Here is an 18,736-nt window from a genome sequence, read left to right on the forward strand (position 1 = left end):
ACGTGAAATGCTCATCTCACTCCGTCAAAAGCTCATTTGGTTGTCTTTGTTTATGTTTCTCCAGGAGCGTAATTAGAGTACGTGTCAGCATATGTGAGTGTGGGTGTGTGTCAGTCCTCACGGAATTGGGCAACGTCCCCCATAACGGGGGTCCCTCCAGTGGGTCTCAGCAGCGATGGAGGGCCTGGAGGGGTGTGCCAGGAAGATGGGGAGATTCAGCCTGTCAAAGCCAGTCATATTAAATCTTAGTGCTCATTCAGTGCCTATCACAGAAGGAGAAATCTGATGACACCCGAACATCAGAACGGTTATAGCGTCTGTTAAATGGCTTGTTAATGTGATTGTTGAAAATTCTACACAGAAATGACACTGGTTACAACCAGAGCAAGGCAGGCCTGGCTCCCAGCCAGCTTCTCCCGAGCTCGGCCACCACGGCAGGCCAGGTGGACGGGTGGGGGATTCCACTGCTACCTGGCCTGGCCTCCTGCCATCATTTTAAAGCTTTCCCTCTGTCTTGTAATCTGTTTCTTGAAAGAGAAGCCTGGCAGTCTCCCCCTGCCGCCCCCTCCTGTCATGAATGTTACCTATCTTTACAAGTGGAATAAAAAATTTTTACACCACAAATAAACAGAGCTTGGAAACAATTTGTCTATTCTATTTTTGGTGGGAAGGGTACCTATCAGAAACATTCCATGTTGGTTTAGGGGGGCCTGAGTAAGAAAACTCTTCCGTAGGCTAAATCCATTTCATTTGATACCCAAGCAACAATCATAGAATCTTAGGGTCATAGATCTTGAAGGTGGCCGAGCCAACCTTAAGTTTCTCCTGAAAAGTAAGTGAGCTATGGCATGGTGGACTGGAGCAACAATCCAGGGGTCCTGATGGTCAGCCCAGCTTATCTCCCACTCACCCCACCCCTCACTACCTAAAAATCCAGATGCCCCACTGTTGTCTTTAGTAGCAAGAAACCCAGGTTGCACTCTTGGACCTGGCCCTGGTCCCAAGGACATCTCTGACATTGCCCTGCCGCCCCCTGCTTCTATCTCTGAGGAAGGATGCTTGGCTCTCTGAAGTGCCATGCGGGCTCTGCCCACGCCCCCCGCCCCCCGGCCCAGGTGTGTGAGGACTGAGCCCCTGGGAGGCAGGGTGACCACAAGCTGGGTAGCTCTCTTCTCCCCCAACCCCGCCCAGGAAACAGACGTCCCCAAGCGGCTTGTTACCATTGCTTACTTGGAAGGCCAGAACCTTCCCTGACGGGGTCCTTTTCTTGCAACCCTTGGTAGTGGCAACAGATGACTTCTCAAAGGCCTGGATCACCCCGCCTCCCGTTGTGTTTTTCCCGGACACACTCTCCCCTCGTGGGCAAAGCCCTGAAGTGATCTTCTGGTCAGTTTCAGCGCCTCCTGCCGTGCAGGCCCTGGGAATGAATTACGCGCAGCAAATGACAAGCCCCTGCTAGTCTAACTCTTCAGCTTACATTGGAGCTCCCTTGCCTTCCTCAAGACCCATGGAAATGAAGATCGGCCCAGTTCAGTTCCTGGCCTCCACCCACACCCACAGGAATCCTTCACCCCGCCCTCCCCCCATCTCTTCCCTGCTGCGCTCTGAGCCACGCTCTGTGCGTTGGTTTTAATGGCTTTTCTTGAAGGCAGGTTACCCTCTGTATTAATTTCCTAGAGCTGCCGTGACAAATTACCATGATCTTGGGCACTTGAAAGAACAGAAATGTACTCGCCCACCCTTCCAGAGGCCAGAACTACAAAATCAAGGTACAGGCGGGGCCATGCTCCCTCTGAAGCCTCTAGAGGAGAATTCTTCCTTTTGCCCCTTCCAGTTTCTGGTGGCGCCAGGCTTTCCTTGGCTTGTGGATAAACGGTTTTAGTCTCTCCTTCTCTCTTCACACAGCCTCCTCCTTTTCTTCCCCTGTGTTCTCTTCTGTCTCTTTAAGGACACTCATCACGGGGTTTAGAGCCTACCTGGATAACACAGGGTGATGTCATCTTGAAACCTTTAACTGAATTACATCTGGAAAGGTCCTTTTCCCAGATCAGGTCACATTCACAGGGTCTCAGGGTTCGGATATGGATCTGTCTTTCCAGAGAGCACCATGCAACCCACGGCGCCCTCTTCTAGGAGCGCCACTCAAATCCTGCTCCCCGGCAGCAGAATGGAAACCTTCACTTTGGAGTGACTCAACGATTCAGCCGTGAAGCGTTGAGTGCTGCCTGGGCACTGGAGGTTGGATATTAGTTCGGTATTAGACACACCCGGTGAATAAGGCATGGTTCCTGCCCTCGAGAAGTTCTTCTGTCTGACCCATCAGGCAGAAAAGCAAATAAGTCATTACAATACAACTTGAGAGAGAGAAAAAAAAAAAAAAAGAATTGGAAAAGTCCCCTCACTCAAGAATCTGATGGCCCATTTCCCTGGCAATTCCATATTCCAAACAGTGTCGCTCTCTTTTTGTTCCTGTGCCACAGAAATCAGGAAAAAGAGAACGGATGGAGGAAGGGAAGGGTCATGGGAGACAAGGGAGGTTTCTTCCCTGAGGAACTTTCTTTAGACTGCGGATACGTCTGTCTAGATATTAAAAGTAAGGGCAGACGTTTGGCAAAAACAGTGCACTAGGGGCATGACGTTTCTGATGTCTGAGCAGAGAGCAGCTCGGAGACAGAAATGACTCACACACGGGCAGGAGTGATGGCTCCCTGAAAAGCTTTCCACATATTTGTGCACAAATCGACACGTTGGCCGGGTGCCAAGGAGCAAGCGTGCTCTTTCACTGTTGAATTGTTTAAGCATTTCAATACTTGAGTTATGCGAGGCCATATCTGAGCTCCCATGTGAAACCTTGCATGTTTAGCGCTCCAGATAGGAGATGGCCTGGCTCACAGACAGAGAAATCAGGCAAACGCTGTCCTCCGCTTCAAAACAAAGAATCTAAAAACCCTCTCCTAAATTCCTAAGGGGCAGGGGAAGGGAGGTGGAGGGGAGGGAGGGTGTGAGACATTATTCAGGATGATAAGGACGCCAGGTGGAGAGAAATAAAAAAATATACCTTGTCAAGTAGTTCTAGAAGGTTCTTTCTATAGCAAAGCCTTCCACCATTTAGGAAGCCAATTGTGGATAATACTTATCCTTGAGAGCCGATAAATACAGACATAAAAACGACAGGCAAATAGACAATGTACAAATTGGCTGGAATATTGTGATTCAGAAATAATCACTAGCTAGAGTGGTTCCTTTGCTCTGGACTTCTAAAAACACACTTAAGTAGTATTTTACAATAAAATGACTTTTCTTCTGACTTTTTCTTAGTGGAGACTCAATGAGTAAAACATAGATAATCATCCTAAACCAGCCCTTATCTTCAGGGCTCTGCCATTTTCTTTGAAAAATAAATTATGTCCCAGAACAGTTCTAAGAAAATTGGCAGAGATCCACCAGCTGTCTGAAGAAAGTTAAAACTGTAAAATTCTCTAGGCATTCTCATGCTTTGCTGACTCTGCCCAGCATAGAACTTCTCAATTCCAGATAAGTGGCCCTTAGACAACACCATGTTGCAATTCCAATCTTTGCACTTAAATGACTCATGTTAAATCCTGAGTGGAACATCTTGACCAATAAAAACAATAATATGCATAATTGTAATTATATCCTCAGAACTACAAAGGAGAACACCACACACCTGCTCACACAGCTGAGAAATATTACGAAGTTGGAGTTGATCTGGCTAAGTCCCAGATTCTCTGAGCTTACACTGTAGCCAAAAGAGGACAATGTAAACCGACCTTATCTAGCTCTTAAAGATCAGGGTCACCCCCCAGCTGGACACTGGTTTCCCTTTTACAAGTAAGTTCCCCACAAAAGTTGGTTCTAACCCATTTCTCATTTCTAATTCAGTCTGCCAGAAGAAGCAAGAAACCCCATCCTCCAAAGAACAAAGAAATGCAGGTGATGAATTCTGTTTACAGATCTCATTTGAGAAAATGTCAGTGTAATGTGCTGTTTGTTCATCAACCTACCATGGCCATCCTAGGGGCTCCTGCTGCTGCAGACTGTGCCCACTGTGTCCCTCCACCTCCCACCTCACCCCAGGACGGGGCTTGAAATCTCAGGTTCACCAATGTGGCTGCCACCTCTTGCCCTAAGCAAGATGAAGTCAATAAGACCAAAATGTAAAAAGGCCAATGGGTCCATCCATTTTCACATTATGTAACAGATTAAAGGAAGGTCTTCATAAAGGTATGCCCATGTCCTGGACCTGTGACTATGACTGTATTTGGAGAAAGAGTCTTTGCAGACATAAGTAAGTTAAGAATCTGGAGATGAGACCATGCTAGATTATCTAAGTGGGCCCTAAATCCAAAGACAAGTGTGCTTATATGAGATACAAAGAGGAGAGACGCATAAAGAAGAAGAGAAAGCCGTGGGGAGATTAAGGTAGAAGTTGTCATGTCACAGGTATAGCCAAAGAATGCCTGGGGCCACAGGAGTTAGAGCGTACAAGGAAAGATTCTCCCCTGGAACCTTTCCCAGAAGCACCAGGCTCCACCAACTCCTTGATCTTGGAATTTTGACCTCTGGAGAGGATAAATTTCACCCAAGTTTGGGTGAAAACTCATACCTCTTGTTTCATTTTCAAGGACAAATTACACTCTCGCGATCCAAAAGGCCACATCATGCTATGATCAAAGCTCATGGGTTTGGTTTGAAACCTCATACTCTTTCATTACATAATTGGTCATATCCCTCAAATTGATCAGGCAATAAATACAATTAACATCTATTAATTTGTGGCAGCAAGCACAAAGATGAGCTAGAAAATATTGCTCAACATATGCTGAAAGTTTTCACTACGATTCAGGATGAATCTACACATGATAGACACATCTGAGGTTGTTGGCCTTCAGCAAATGAATATCCTTTTCTGGCAAATCACACCCCACACTCACAGAATTGAGCCCAAAGACCTACTGGTGTTGCATGACTCTTCTCCACCTCCTATTAGATCAGTTATAATTGATGGGAGCAGAGACAGACCTTGACCAAAGCTGGACCAACCACGCTGCCTCTCCTGGGAATCTGAGGTTGGGCTGAAGGTAGCTCGGCCAACTGAGCTGGCTGGGTGTAGAGGAGAAGGAAACTGGGTCGCCATCAGGAGGCCATCTTCCTGCGTTTTTACAGATATGGGTCACTCTGGACAGAGAAGGAGGGGACAGATGCCAGCGAAAAACAAAGATCGGAGACACAGAGAGGGTCCTCTCTGGCTTCCTCCTGCAGCCTCGGATTTGGTGTAATATTCCTATATTCTCCTTATACCTTCTTTCTGGCCTGAGCCAGTTCAAGCTGATTTCGGTGGTCAGCAACCGGGAGAAACTTGGTTGAGACCTGAATGAGCTCCAACAATTAAAATTAACGAATAAAAATTTACATTTCACAACAGATATATGTAGGGATAGGCTGATCTATCTGTCTACCTCTCCAGCCACCTACAGACAGACATCTGCATTTCTTTATCGATATACAATACATACAACGCTCCTTGGACGAACTCAAAGTCCTTCCGGACGTAAAAATTTAAGAAATCCTTCCTCTCAGTTAACATCCTTATATTAAAGGACCTGGTCATTGTACTCCACCCCTTAGCCTTGAATTAGAATTTAATAAGTGTTTATTGCATGCATACTAAAGAGGATCCTGAAGACTTTTTTTTGAAAGTCCTCTCTTCCCCCTTGAAGTACTCACGACCTAATTAAGATGATAAAATACACGCTGTGACCTAGTGTGGGTATCTCACCTTGTCACAATTACTGGCAGTTTTCACCTTTCATTAATCGAAAACTTCTCCATACCCCTAACCACTCACACATTTGACACTGACACCTCTCAACCCGCTTTTGTCTGCCAAATTCGGATCTTTATAAATCAGCTGAGAAAAGAGCATTTTGAGCGATTGCGTGGTACTGCTGTCAGCCAAGAGCCGAGTTCTGGAACCGTTACCATTTTTTTTCCCCCTGCACAGCAATGCTTCTGCAATTACTTGAAATCTTTTATTACGCCGTGCCCCTACGGTTTTACAAAAATAAGTGGGGAAATGGAAAAATGAAAGCACTTCAATGTAATTCTCATGAACTTAACACAATCAAGACAAAGGTGGAACTCGGGGAGCCTGATGCGCTTAAATAGTCACCAGGTTTAAACCGATGAAGGAAAATAACAAAACGAAGGAACTTTTATGAAACGGCACAAAGCCCGTCTTGCAAGAGTGGATCTAAGAGCAGAGGGGTGATAGAGGTTGGGGACGGGCATCCCTCCCCCTTCTCTTGTTCTGCTCTCACATGTCACTGTGAGCCAGAAACTTCCTGGAAGGCTTTGCTGATGGGAGTGGTACCCGGCTGGTGGACGGACAGAAGGGACCTCGGGGGCTGGAATCGGACTTCCCCTCTTACCTGTTTTCTCAGCTCTGAGGTGAGGTAAAGAAGACCCTAAACTGATTGCCCCATTCCTTTACGGTGCCTTCAGATGAGCGCCTGTTTCCAGCACTCACCGTTGGGGTCTTGGTCTAGCCCAGCGGGTCCTGAACCAGGGACATTCTTGCCCACCAGGAGGCATGTGGCAACGTCTGAAGATACTTGCGTTGTCACAATCAAGAGTAAGAAGGTGCGCTACTGGCCGATGGTGGGTAGAAGTCAGGTTGTTAGATGCCTCTAACAACCCACACAGGACAGCTCCCAACCACAGAACGTCAAACAGTGCTGCCCAAGCCAAGGAAACCACTAGCTCCCAAACTCCGTTCTTTTTTTTTTTTTTTTTAAAGATTTTGTTTATTTATTTATTTGACAGAGAGAGATCACAGTAGGCAGAGAGGCAGGCAGAGAGAGGGAGAGAGGGAAGCAGGCTCCCTGCTGAGCAGAGAGCCCGACATGGGACTCGATCCCAGGACCCCGAGATCACGACCTGAGCCGAAGGCAGCGGCTTAACCCACTGAGCCACCCAGGTGCCCCCCAAACTCCGTTCTTAATTTAGGAACTCTCTTTCCATTCTAAAACTCTCTGAATCCAATGAACCTCTCTCTGGACGATGAGTTATCCTCTCTAATTTGTGAGGGGTAAGTGACTGTCACATAGAGGGGGCAGTGGGGTCAGGGATGATCTAAATGACCACCGTTTCCTGCCTGCTCACTACGAGTTGGCTGAACTCGGCTCCATGTGCTTTGCAAACGTGACCACATTTAATCCTATGAGAGTCAAATACAGTAGGTCCACTATGGTCCTCACCTTACAGATGAGAGATCCGTGGCTCTCACATCGAGGCTCTCTCCCCCGCCCTTGGCTCAGGCTCATCCCACCCTGTTAACCCAGAACTTGCTTTGTGCAAAAGCTGCAGAACTGTGAAAAGGAGCAGAAAGCATGTGATACGTTTAAATATGCCAGAGCGACATGCTGACCAGCGAGGTTTGTTTATTAAAATCTTCATGTGGGGTGAAGCTCAATTGAGCTGATGTCAGCTGGTGTAGGAGAGGCCCTGTTTCCAAGATCGGGCTGCTGCTCGTCTTCCGTACTGAGCTGACAGAGGACATTCTGGAGAATACATTATGCCAAAAACATCTGTATGATAGAAAATCAACAATGAAAAGCAAGAGCTCCAAATGGAGTTAGTACTTTGAGAGGCTTTTATCTGTCAATAGATTAAACTGCTATTTTTATCTAAGGAGGAAACTAGAGAAGTGTAAACCAGTTTAAGAACAGCAGAGCCAGGCCTACTCTCTTCTGCCAAGTTATTTTTACACGCTCGGGAGGGAAGGGGGTGGGTTTCTGTTTTGTTTTAATCGGCGCTTTAAAAGAAAGTGCTTAGAGAACGACCTTATCCCAAATCAGTCTACGTGGGGCTGATTTTTTGTTTTTTCCCTTCTGTTTCTCCCCCACTGAAATGTGTGCCCCGGAGTGAGACACTAATGGGTTTGCATCTCATGAAGAATTGGCCCCTTAAAGGCTCCTAAACTCTGGAGCTGTCACAGGCATAGCTGGGTGTGACCAGAACTAAATTTGTCACCAACACCCTGGTGAGGACAGGAATAATACCAATAATAAATTGCTAACATGTATCGAGCACTTACCCTGGCTAGGTATTTCCCATTCATTATTCCATTCAATCCTCATAGCTCTGTGAGCTTTGTCATGTTTTGATCTGGAAGTTTTTACATTAACATTTTATTCAAGTGTAACACGCATGCAGGTAATGGCACAAATTCTAAGTATGGAACTCGGCGCATTTCACAAACTGAACGCACCACCTTGCAGGACAAGAAACCCAACATCTCCCGCCCTCTTCTGTGCCCACCTGCTCTTACCCCTCAAAGCTAACCACTGTCCCAACCTCCCACAACACAGAATGAGCTCATTGAGCTTTAATCTGTATGTAAGTGGCCCTTACACAATTGGAAACTTTTTGCATCTGGCTCCTCTCTCTCAGGCCTTGTGAGATGCATCCACATCCTTGTGTGTGGCTGTAGCGGGTAATTGCGTTGTGCGTCGTGTGTGGTTGTAGTGTGTAACCATGCTGTATGTATGCCCAGCTGTGGTGGGTAATTGTCTTGTATACTATGTGGTTGTGGACTCCTTATTCTCCTAGCTGCAAAATACTCCATTGTGTGAATAGGCCACAATTAACGTTTCCATTTCATTGTGGATGGGTTTTACTCCTGTTTTAAGCTTGAGGTTAAAGTTCGAGGTTCGGGTAGAAAGTTGAGAATACTGAGACTCAAGAATTTAAAAAAACAAAACAAAACAAAACAAAACAAAAAAACTTGTCCAAGTTCACAAAGCTAGTAAATGGTAGATCCGGGATTGTAGCTCGAGTTGGCCTGACTCCAAAGCCCATGCTGTTAAGCACCATGCGGTCTTAACTTTCAGAAAAGCTACTTTTGCAGGCTCATCTCCCCAGTGGGTGGAAAGGTCTTTGGTATACAGATTTGGGAGGGCCACAGGAAGAGATATTTGAATAATGTGCCATGAATCCAAGTCTGCCCACCACTGTTGAGCTCATTACCTTCTCTGGATGCGTCTCTATGCCTTTGGGTCCTGTCTAACACTTTCTCCCACGTGCGTTATTCTGTTAGACCATCCAATAGCCCTACCAGGATCTCAAGCACCGTGGGACTTGACTGAGTAGCAGACACTGAAAACACACCATTGCACCTGAGACCAGGAGATATGTAAGCCAAAGAGGGTGTGGGGCATGTCAAGTTCAGCTGGCACTCATGTGTCGGCTGCCTCTCCCTGCTCTCCAATATTTCTCCTACAGTTTATCATGCCGTTGCCAGGTCATTCCCATGGTAAGCGTCAAGGGCACATCCAGTGAACTGGTCCACTATTAGGATAATTGTATCCTAAACAGCATTCCTGTATTTTTTACATGTTCTCAAGAGGAAAGGAGAAAAAAAAAGAAAGAAAAAGGAGACTCCCAAAGAATTACAGCACAAGAAAGGAAATACGAAATCTTGCTCTCTTCCTAATTGTTTGTCCTCTTCGAATGAAAAGTAACCCAATAAAAAGATTTATTTTTATTGGATTTTATTATTATATTTTATTATATAATAGATATTTATTATAGATATTTATATTATTTTATTTGATTTTATTATTTTATTATTTTTATTGGATTGTAAAGAGGGAACATCTATTTTAGGCAAATTTGGGGGGGCCCAAGATTTGGATCCTTCTCGACCCTCATCATCATAAGTGACTGTGGTTAGAGACACACAGAGACCAGCCACCAAAGAACTAATGAGAGCCTTCAGCACAGCTTTCTTTCACTACCTTTCAGCCTAGCTCCCCGGTGAATTTCTGCAGACAGGCACAGAATTGGTCATGAGGTGTGTCTACTAGGTCGTTTGGCCAGTTCACAGCTGAACATGCAGCAAATGCTCGATTATTATGGGCCAATGAACCCTGCTTGTTAAGATGAAAGAATCCTTGGATCAGCTGAGCTATAGGCCGTTGTTTCCTTTCCATAAACACCACTGGCATTTCCAGGTATTATGCCAGAAGAAGCCCACCTTGCTTTGCAGCATCTCAAGAACGCTTGGCCTCTCTCTATGACCGCCCCCCGGCCCCCGAAGGAAAGAAGAGGCTGATGGTACTGGCCAACTATACTCTCTTATCAGGCTTGCTACCACAAAATACTACAGACTGGGTGATTTGACCAATGGAAATGATTGTCCCATGGTTATGGAGACTATGAAATCCAAACCCAAGGTGTTGGCTGGGTTGCTTCCTTCTGAGGGCTGTGAGGGAAGGATCTGTTCTATTCCCTTTTCGCTGGCTAGCCGATGGCCGTCTTCATGTTCACATTGTATTCTGCCTGTGTGCATGTCTTGTACCAAATTCCCCCTTCTTATGTGGATGCAGTCATATTGGAAAAAGGCTTACCCTATTGACCTCACTTGATCACGTCTGTGAAGACCCTATCTGGGAAGGCCATATTCTGAGGTACTGGGGATTAGGACCTTAAATAGGAATTGTAGGGCGGACACAACTCAAGCCATAACACCAGCTCCCACAGAAATTTCTTCTCTCCCCAATGCATAATTAGTTCCACTCTCCCATGAATCTAGGGTCTACATTCTGTATGCCCTGATCTCAACCAAATAAGCTTACTGAGGAAGTGGGAGTAAATGTGACATGGCCCCAACTCCGATTTCTTTGTGGTCTTCTGGTAATATCACATTGAGGAATGACATTTGGGTTGTCAGGGTCTCCTGTGGTCCAAGAGTTAGAGGCACCCACAAAACTTCTGCTTTGGTCTTCCCAATCCCCTTTCTCACACCCAATGGTCTCACCAACTGGACCTCTGCCTTCATGTCACACAGGCTCATTCTTCCCTCCCTTCATCGATGTGACTCAAGCTCTTTCCTCCTCTTTCTTTGCCCCTTCAGTGATCTTTTAAGATCTCATTCAATTCATGTCTTCCATGACAGGCGCTTCTCACTCACATCATCTGAACAGACAGCATCTTGTTCCAGTTTGTGTTATGCGATTTGATGAAGGAAAATGGCGGGCATTTTCTCTTTCCATCTGAGATTTCTCAGCAGCTCCCCATGGCTGTCACTGACATCCCAGTTCCATGTCTCGGTTTCCTGGAGCCACGGATTTCTTTTCCAGGTATCCGGCCTTTGAAGCTGCTGCCAGGCAAGCACAGACAGAACAGCTTGATCACATGGATCTCTGACTGCCCCTCTTTTCTGATGAGCACAGGAACTTGGGAGATTTTACCCATGGTTAAATGAGAGGAGAGAGGGAGTCAGTATTTCATTTTGACTTGCCTGAATGAAAATAGGATTTTTTTAAAATCTTGTTTTGTCTCCAGTCCTTATTTTTGTGATGTCTTTCCCTTCCAACCGACTTTAATTTTAAGAAACTACTTCAACCCTTCAGAATGTCATAAAAAAGTCCCCCTGTTCAATTTGCAAGCAGAATCAAATTGCTGGAAATCATTCACATGGAGAGAAAGGAAGAAATGTGCTATAGGGAATGACTTGTGAGGTGTTTTAAAAATATAACATTTGACCTCATTTCTTTAAAAAATGTAAAGCTTGGGGATTTCTTCTGTGAACTTAGAAGTGGTGAATGGATGGGTGGGTAGATATGTATCGATTAGGGGACTTCAAAACCAATTGCAGCACCTGGCTTAGTCTTCCCAGGGAATGAGTACCTTTCTGGCAGAAACTCAGGTGCTTAGAGAAACACATACACTCTTTCAAGATGGGAATCCACTCCTGACAGTACTCTTTGCTAATGGATCTGATTACTATCCCCAATTAACTGATGGAAAACCGTAAAAAGGAGAAAGAAAGGATATTCATGTGCCCAGCTCCATACCTGATATATAACTCTCATTACATACATTAGACAAATCTTAATCAGTATTGAAAGGTATAAGGGCAACAATGGCCATAAAAGCTCTATTTCCTCACTCAATTAAATTCAATTCACTCAATAGCCTGATTTTTCATACCAAAAAATAAATGTGTCTTGCTCCAGTTAGTAGATATGATATGAAAAGGCTATGTGTTCAACATACTGTGATACGTACCTTGGTCATTCCTTTGTGCAATGAAAATTTATTGAGTATTTATTATGTGCAGGCAATGGAAATAACTTCCAGTCGGATACGGGATTCAGAAATGTTAAAGCAGTTGCAGTATAATTTATAGGAACATGTAGGCAAGTCTCCTGATCCAGTCTTGGAGGGCAGAAAATGAAAAAAAAAAAAAAAAAGGTGTTATCGAAGCTGAGTACTATCTGAGATGAGGCCCGACGTTAGCCAGAGGGATTGCATTAACCTACAAGTGAGAGGAAAGTGGTCGAGTAGAACCTTGGCAGAGAAGATGGAGAAAAGTAGCCAAATTGGAAAAACTTTAGGAGGAAGGGTCTGCAGGACTTGGTGATGGCTTATGTCTTGTCTCATAGGTTATGGTACTGAACAGGGGAGCAGATGCAAAGGTGATTTATTTTGCAAAGTGAATAGTAAGACACTAATCCTCCTGCCTGGTAAATCTCTGTTTTCACACGTAGCTGCCTTGTTTCCAACTGTGCGCTGTTGCACAGCAGCTTTGATTTAAGTGAGTCTTTTTATACCAATGAATTTCTTCCGCTGTCTCATTCCGAGAGCCTAGCTGCTAAGACAGATACCTGAATTTAGAGTGAACGTCTTCTACCTTCAGTCCTTTATAAGCAGGAATCAGAGACTCTTTTAAGCTTCATGCAATGAGATGATGAAGGGGCGCGTGGAAGGCGAGCAAACACTAATTTGTTTTGTGTGGCTAAGGCATCATCAAAGTAGCGACTTGGTAGTAGTGTGTTAGATATTGGAGATTTTCCACCTGAGCAATGCCCCTGCTTTTGAGCTCACAATGTAGTAGAAAAGATAAACTGGGTGTGATAAGCGACATCATGGAGGCATGAGCAAACGTCTGTGAGCACCAACGGGAGAGCACGCGCATTGGACCTGCACTCGGGGAATAGCAAGGAGGGAGGTCACTGGCAGGAGCAGGCAGCAAACCTGGATAGAGGGATTGGCCAGAGTCACTCAGCTGGAAGGGTGCTGAAGGGAGCTCCAGGGGAGAAAAAAACATCGTGAACAAAAAGTCCAAATGTGAAAGTAAAGGGAAGAGTGGAGGATGGTAAATAGACCACGTGCTGAAGCCAGAGTGGGCAGGGCCATTGAGGAGAGCAATGAGAAAGAACCAGAAGGATGGCCAGGATGAGGGGCTGTGAGTGCCAGAGAGAGGATCTGGAACCACATGCCCGCCGTGGGAGCCATGGGCGAATGTCAAGCAAGGAGCGACGGGACCAGATCTGCCTCTCAGCTGCCCCATGTCTGTGATAGATTGGAGGTAAGAGAGAGAAATGTCAGGAAGGTCAACTTGGAAAGAAGCCAACGAAGATTTGAGGAGGATCTGAGCCATGGCTTTGAGAGTGGCAATAAGCAAAGGAACAAAGTCAGCTGATATTTCTGCAACAGGATCTGGAGAAGTTGGTGACCAACAGCGTAGCAGCCATAAGAGAATCTAGGGCTTCTGTCTTAGTCCACTTGGGCCACTATAATGGAATGCTGTAGACTGGGTGGCTCATTAACAACAGGAATTCATTTCTCACGGTTCTACAGGCTGGGATGGCCAAGGTCAAGGCTCCAGATGAGAGTCAGCTTCCTGGTTCATATTCCTATCTGGTCACTGTAACCTCACATGGCAGATGTGGAAAGAGGCTCTCCGGGGTCTCTGTTACAAGGCTCCACCCTCGTGACACAATCACCGCCCAAAGACCCCACCTCCCAACACCATCACACCGAGGGTATGTTTCAACACATAAATTTGGGGGACACAAACATTCAGTCTCTAGCAGTCTCTACCTTGGGCATCTCGTCATTAGGAGAGAGAGGATTCAGGGATAGCGGGGAAAGGACACTGTGAATCTAGGATGTGAGTTATCTTCACATCCCTTTGGAGGCCAGACAGCTTCCCAACATTCAACATTCCCTTCCAGACTGGACCACGCGAGTCTCTCTGGCTTCTCTGGGTGGCACTAGGTCAGAGTTGCTCTTAGAATGAGCAATGGACATGTTTTCTAGTTGGAGGTGTGGAGGTGCCTGAGGGGCACCTGTACATATGACATAGGGGATGATTTTAGAGGAAGAGGGTAAGAGTAAGAGGACAGAAGGTAGAACACCGCATTGCTCCAGCATCAAGAGAACACAGGAAAAGAGAAGTGAGCAAAGGAGATGCCAATAGAGAAGTCACCAAGGGGAGTGAGGACTGGGTCCCTGAGGTCAAGACTGCAGGCACTTGGGGAAACATCAGAACATCAATACGGAGATCCCTGGAGTTTGCACCTTGGAGATAAATGCCAGTGTCTTCCTAACCATTACTGCAGAGCCACGGAGACCAACGTTGGCAATAATGAGAAGTAGAAATAGAGAACACAGAAAACAACAGAGATAAACACGTTTTCATAAAATATTTCATGATCTGGCATAAAAACCAGAATGATGTGCAAAAGTAATTATGTACAAGGGCTATTTATAATAAAAACACAGTATGCATTTAATAAAATTTGCAACAACGTAAAAGACCAATACAAGGTATTGACTAAGGAGGATGTATATTGTAGCATATTTCATAACAGGAGAGAATATTCACAGTGTGAGTGGAAAAGCAAGATACAAAAAACGTATACAGCCTGATCTCAATTTTGGTATATATATTATATATACTATAATGGAAAGAATATTATATATATATTTTCCATTATATATTCCATATATATATATATATATATATATATATATATATATAAAATGCAAGCATGAAAAGACTGAGATGATATACAGTGATTTGCTAGCAGTGTTATGTTTCACTGATAAACTTAAAGGTGAACTTTATTTTCTTTTTCATGTTATTCAGTATTTTTAAAATTTTCTGCATTCCTTTTTACTTGGGGAAAAAAAAAAAAAAACAGAAAGTTCTATCCATTGTTTTAGTGATCGCGTTTTGTGGGGTGGAGAGAGGGGGCTGGGTTAGTGGCTTGATGGACAGGCAGGACAGAGGGGCTAGATCCGAGGATAGGGAACACTTGTGCAGGACCCAGCAGCCCTGGGGCAGAGGAATTAACCATGGAAAGGAGAGGGCACATGCCTTTCCTCTGGAGAAAGAGGAGAAGACACCAAAGAGCAGATGACTGTACAAGTACCTTTGGAGTCGTGGTTGGGAAATGCAGACAGTGAGTGTCCATTTTTATGAGAAGACTAATCACCCATAAAGCGAGGGTCCAGGGGAGGCAGAATAAGGGTCCAGGGGAGAGTGGCAAAGATGTGAAGCAAATGCTCAAGAAAGGTTAATGAGTAGCTGGGCTTGGAGACCTCCAAACCCCCAAATCATCCTTTTCTATGGAGCCCATTAAATGTAGGGTAGATGCCTACAGATTTGCCCGTCTCCCAGGGGCTTCCCTGTCTACTGGTTCTCCTACTAGTCCATGCCCAGATGAACAAAGGGCAGGGAGACCATCCTGGTGTGGCCTGTGTCACACAGGCCCATGGACTGTCCCCAGTGTCTGCAGAGGCCAACAGCCTGGTCTCCCTCTATGGCCAGACCCTGGCCATAGGAGGCACACACAGCACCTCTTTCCAGGTGATCATCAACTTACCCATTGTCTTTACTCCTTACTTAACCCCAGGGAAAACCTTACCCAAATTTAGGGGTCATGATGGATATAGGGAGCCAGTCTTGCCTCCTGACATTTCTCCCCAAGGGCGTAGTCCTTTGAAACAGTAGAAGACAGCAAAAAGTGCCCAAACCATTTGCTCTCCATCTGGCCACATCCTTCCCCTGAGGCAATGAGGATGGGGGGCAGGAGACTGGCAAAAGGAGGACAAGGGGCTGGAGGAGGGAGGAGGGAGGGCCCAGGTTCACTTTTCAAGACCATTATCCTGCCAACAGACACAGCAATGCTGGCCACGCCTGCATGCACCCAGGAAGTGCGTGTGCAATGGTAATTCACCAGGACATCTTTTTTCTTTCCAGCCTCTATCCTGAGCTCTCCCCAGCTCTCTGCCTTCTGGATATGCAGGACACCTGGTCTCCTCCAGCCCCAAATATGAGCAGCTGTCATTCCCTCCGTAGCCCAGATTAGCAGGTTGCCGAAAAAGACAGGCCAGTCCCACAAGGGAGTGATATATACCAAAAGGGACTACATTAGGCTCTTCATTAACTGGAGGGCCAATAAATTTATGAAAATCATGAATCACTGAATCTACTACTCAGAACGATTAATAGCTAATTAACATGAGGACGAGGGCTGACCCTACTATTCATCTCCACTCACTCCCAAGCACCCAATTACAGACTCCAGGGCTATCTCCTATGTGCTCCAGTCAGATCCCAAGGGGACAAAGCTGAGGGATGAATTAAATGTAACTTTCTCTTAATGCTGGGACTTCCTCTGAGGGCCTATGCATTTCTTTAGCTTCGTATTATGGAAATAGTCACACATGAAAAATAAGTAAGAGCACCATGAACTTGATGTACCCATCATCTACCTTCAACACTTATCAACACATGACCAATCTGATTTCATCTCTGGGCCTCCTTTCTGGGTTCTTTTAAAGTAAACCCCAGACATTCTGTTATTTCATCTATGATGACTCAGTTTATATCTCTAAAAGAGAAGGACTTCTAAAAACACAGCCATAATGCCGTTATCACACCTAAAAAAAAATCCAGTAATTCCTTAACACCATTGCATTTCCTTGTGAATCTTACAAATTTTTTAATTTGTAAATTAAATTAATTTGTTTATTTAAATTGGTATCCAGTTAAGGTCCACACACAGTGCAACTGGTTGATAAACTCTTTGAATTTATATGTTCTTCCTCTACAGATGCTTATTTCTTGCAACTTTTTTGTTTTGTTCCATTAATCATGTCATTTGCTCTTAGCATTTGACAGTCTGGATGTTAATGACTGCAACCCTGAAGTGGTGGTTAGTGTGTGTGCACGTGCACGCCCTTTCTTTGTGAAAGTTAGAGAGGCTTCCTTCAGATGAGTTTGTTTTTGTTTTTGCGTGCTTTAGCAAGAATGTCAAAGGTGGTAGTGTGTACTCCAATCAGGAGACCTATCAGTTCTCCTTGTCCCTCCTTTTATGATATTACCAGCCATCCACGATTACTGCCTGAAGCAGAAGTTCTCATCCAAGGTGACTTTGCCCTCCCAAGGAACGTTTAACAATGTTCATGGACATTTTTAGTTGTCGTAGCTGGGAGAGGGGATGCTACTAGAACCCAGTGGGTACACACTCAGGATATTGCTACCATCCACCACATAGCCCCTTAGCACAAAGAATTATCTAGCTCGAAAGGTCGATAATGCAAATTCGAGAAACCCTGACCCAGGGCCATGTTTTCATTTGGGTTTGTAAAATGTGATATTCTAATTCCATCGTTCATTTCTTATTTGTTAGCTTGACTATTTGTATAAAGAAGTATATATAAAAATAAAGAAATACAAAAAACATAAAGAAAATATAATCAGCTTTTTGGTTTCCTTGAGGTAGAATGTATAGAGTAGATGTCAGTAAATACTTGATTCTTTCATTTACCGGTTTCCAAAATGATGAGGGAGTTTGCTAGACTCCTCCAGAGATGACCAGTAAGATCTCTTCTTATAAGAATCACTTACGAACTTGAGAGCCTGAAAGGTATTGGATATGGTCCAAAAATACAGCGATTTTCTTCACTGATGCCTAAATTGTCTCCTCTTTAGACAGCAAGAGCTTACTCAAGTTGCTTCCTGAGTCCTTCTGATGTCTCCGCTTGTCTTTAAAAGTTTGCTTGACTTTCTGGAAGATAACACATTCTCAGGTCATCTATGTTTACCTTCCTAGACTAGAATCAGCCTCTTCTCTAAGGTTCTTTAGTTCCTTTCAGTGATCCTTAAAGATCACCATCTGGGTCCTAGGGGCTCGTGCATTTTAAGAGACAGATAGCCTTTGTAGCATCATATTTCTCTCTAGGGATGGAATTTTCTGAGCCATATTTTATACACAGAAAAACTTGGACCCAAGAGAGTGTTTTTACCCAAACTCAAAGCACATGGAAATTTTTGAAATTCTGAAAGATACACACACTCCCATCTCCAGATTCTTTCAGTCAGTAGGTCTGGGAATGGAATGGGCCATCTCAAAAGCCCAATAATGAGGTTAAAATGACAAAAGAGGCTGGATCTTGGGGACCAAGAGGGCCTGAACATGCCAGAGGCTTGGGCCTCTGGCCTCTCCAAGTCTGGGACTTCCCTAGGCAGAGGCTCCCAGAGGGCCCCAGAGTTGGCCATAAGGAGTGTCAACTCTGCCCAAGGTTTAAAGAGATGAGAGGATCTTCCTCCATGTTACAAATCAGATGCAATATTTTATATTTAAAAAAAAAAGTCAATTATGGAGTGATGTGCACAATTTCCCATGGTGATATAGACTACGACTTTGAAGAAATGGTACATTGCCTGCAGCCTGCTCAGCCCTTAGCTTTAGAGCACCAGGGTTCAGGTCCCTGGTCCACTGGCATCAGGGTGTTTGGGGGACAGAGTGTGAGAAGGACTGTGAGCTGACTCTGAACCCAGTCCGCTCCAATAAAGGAGTCTCTTCCTTCACTATAAAGTGAGGTAGCTTAGATTTTAGTGAAAAGTCCG

Source organism: Mustela lutreola, chromosome 6 (assembly GCF_030435805.1).
Source record: "Mustela lutreola isolate mMusLut2 chromosome 6, mMusLut2.pri, whole genome shotgun sequence".
Lineage (NCBI taxonomy): Eukaryota > Metazoa > Chordata > Mammalia > Carnivora > Mustelidae > Mustela > Mustela lutreola.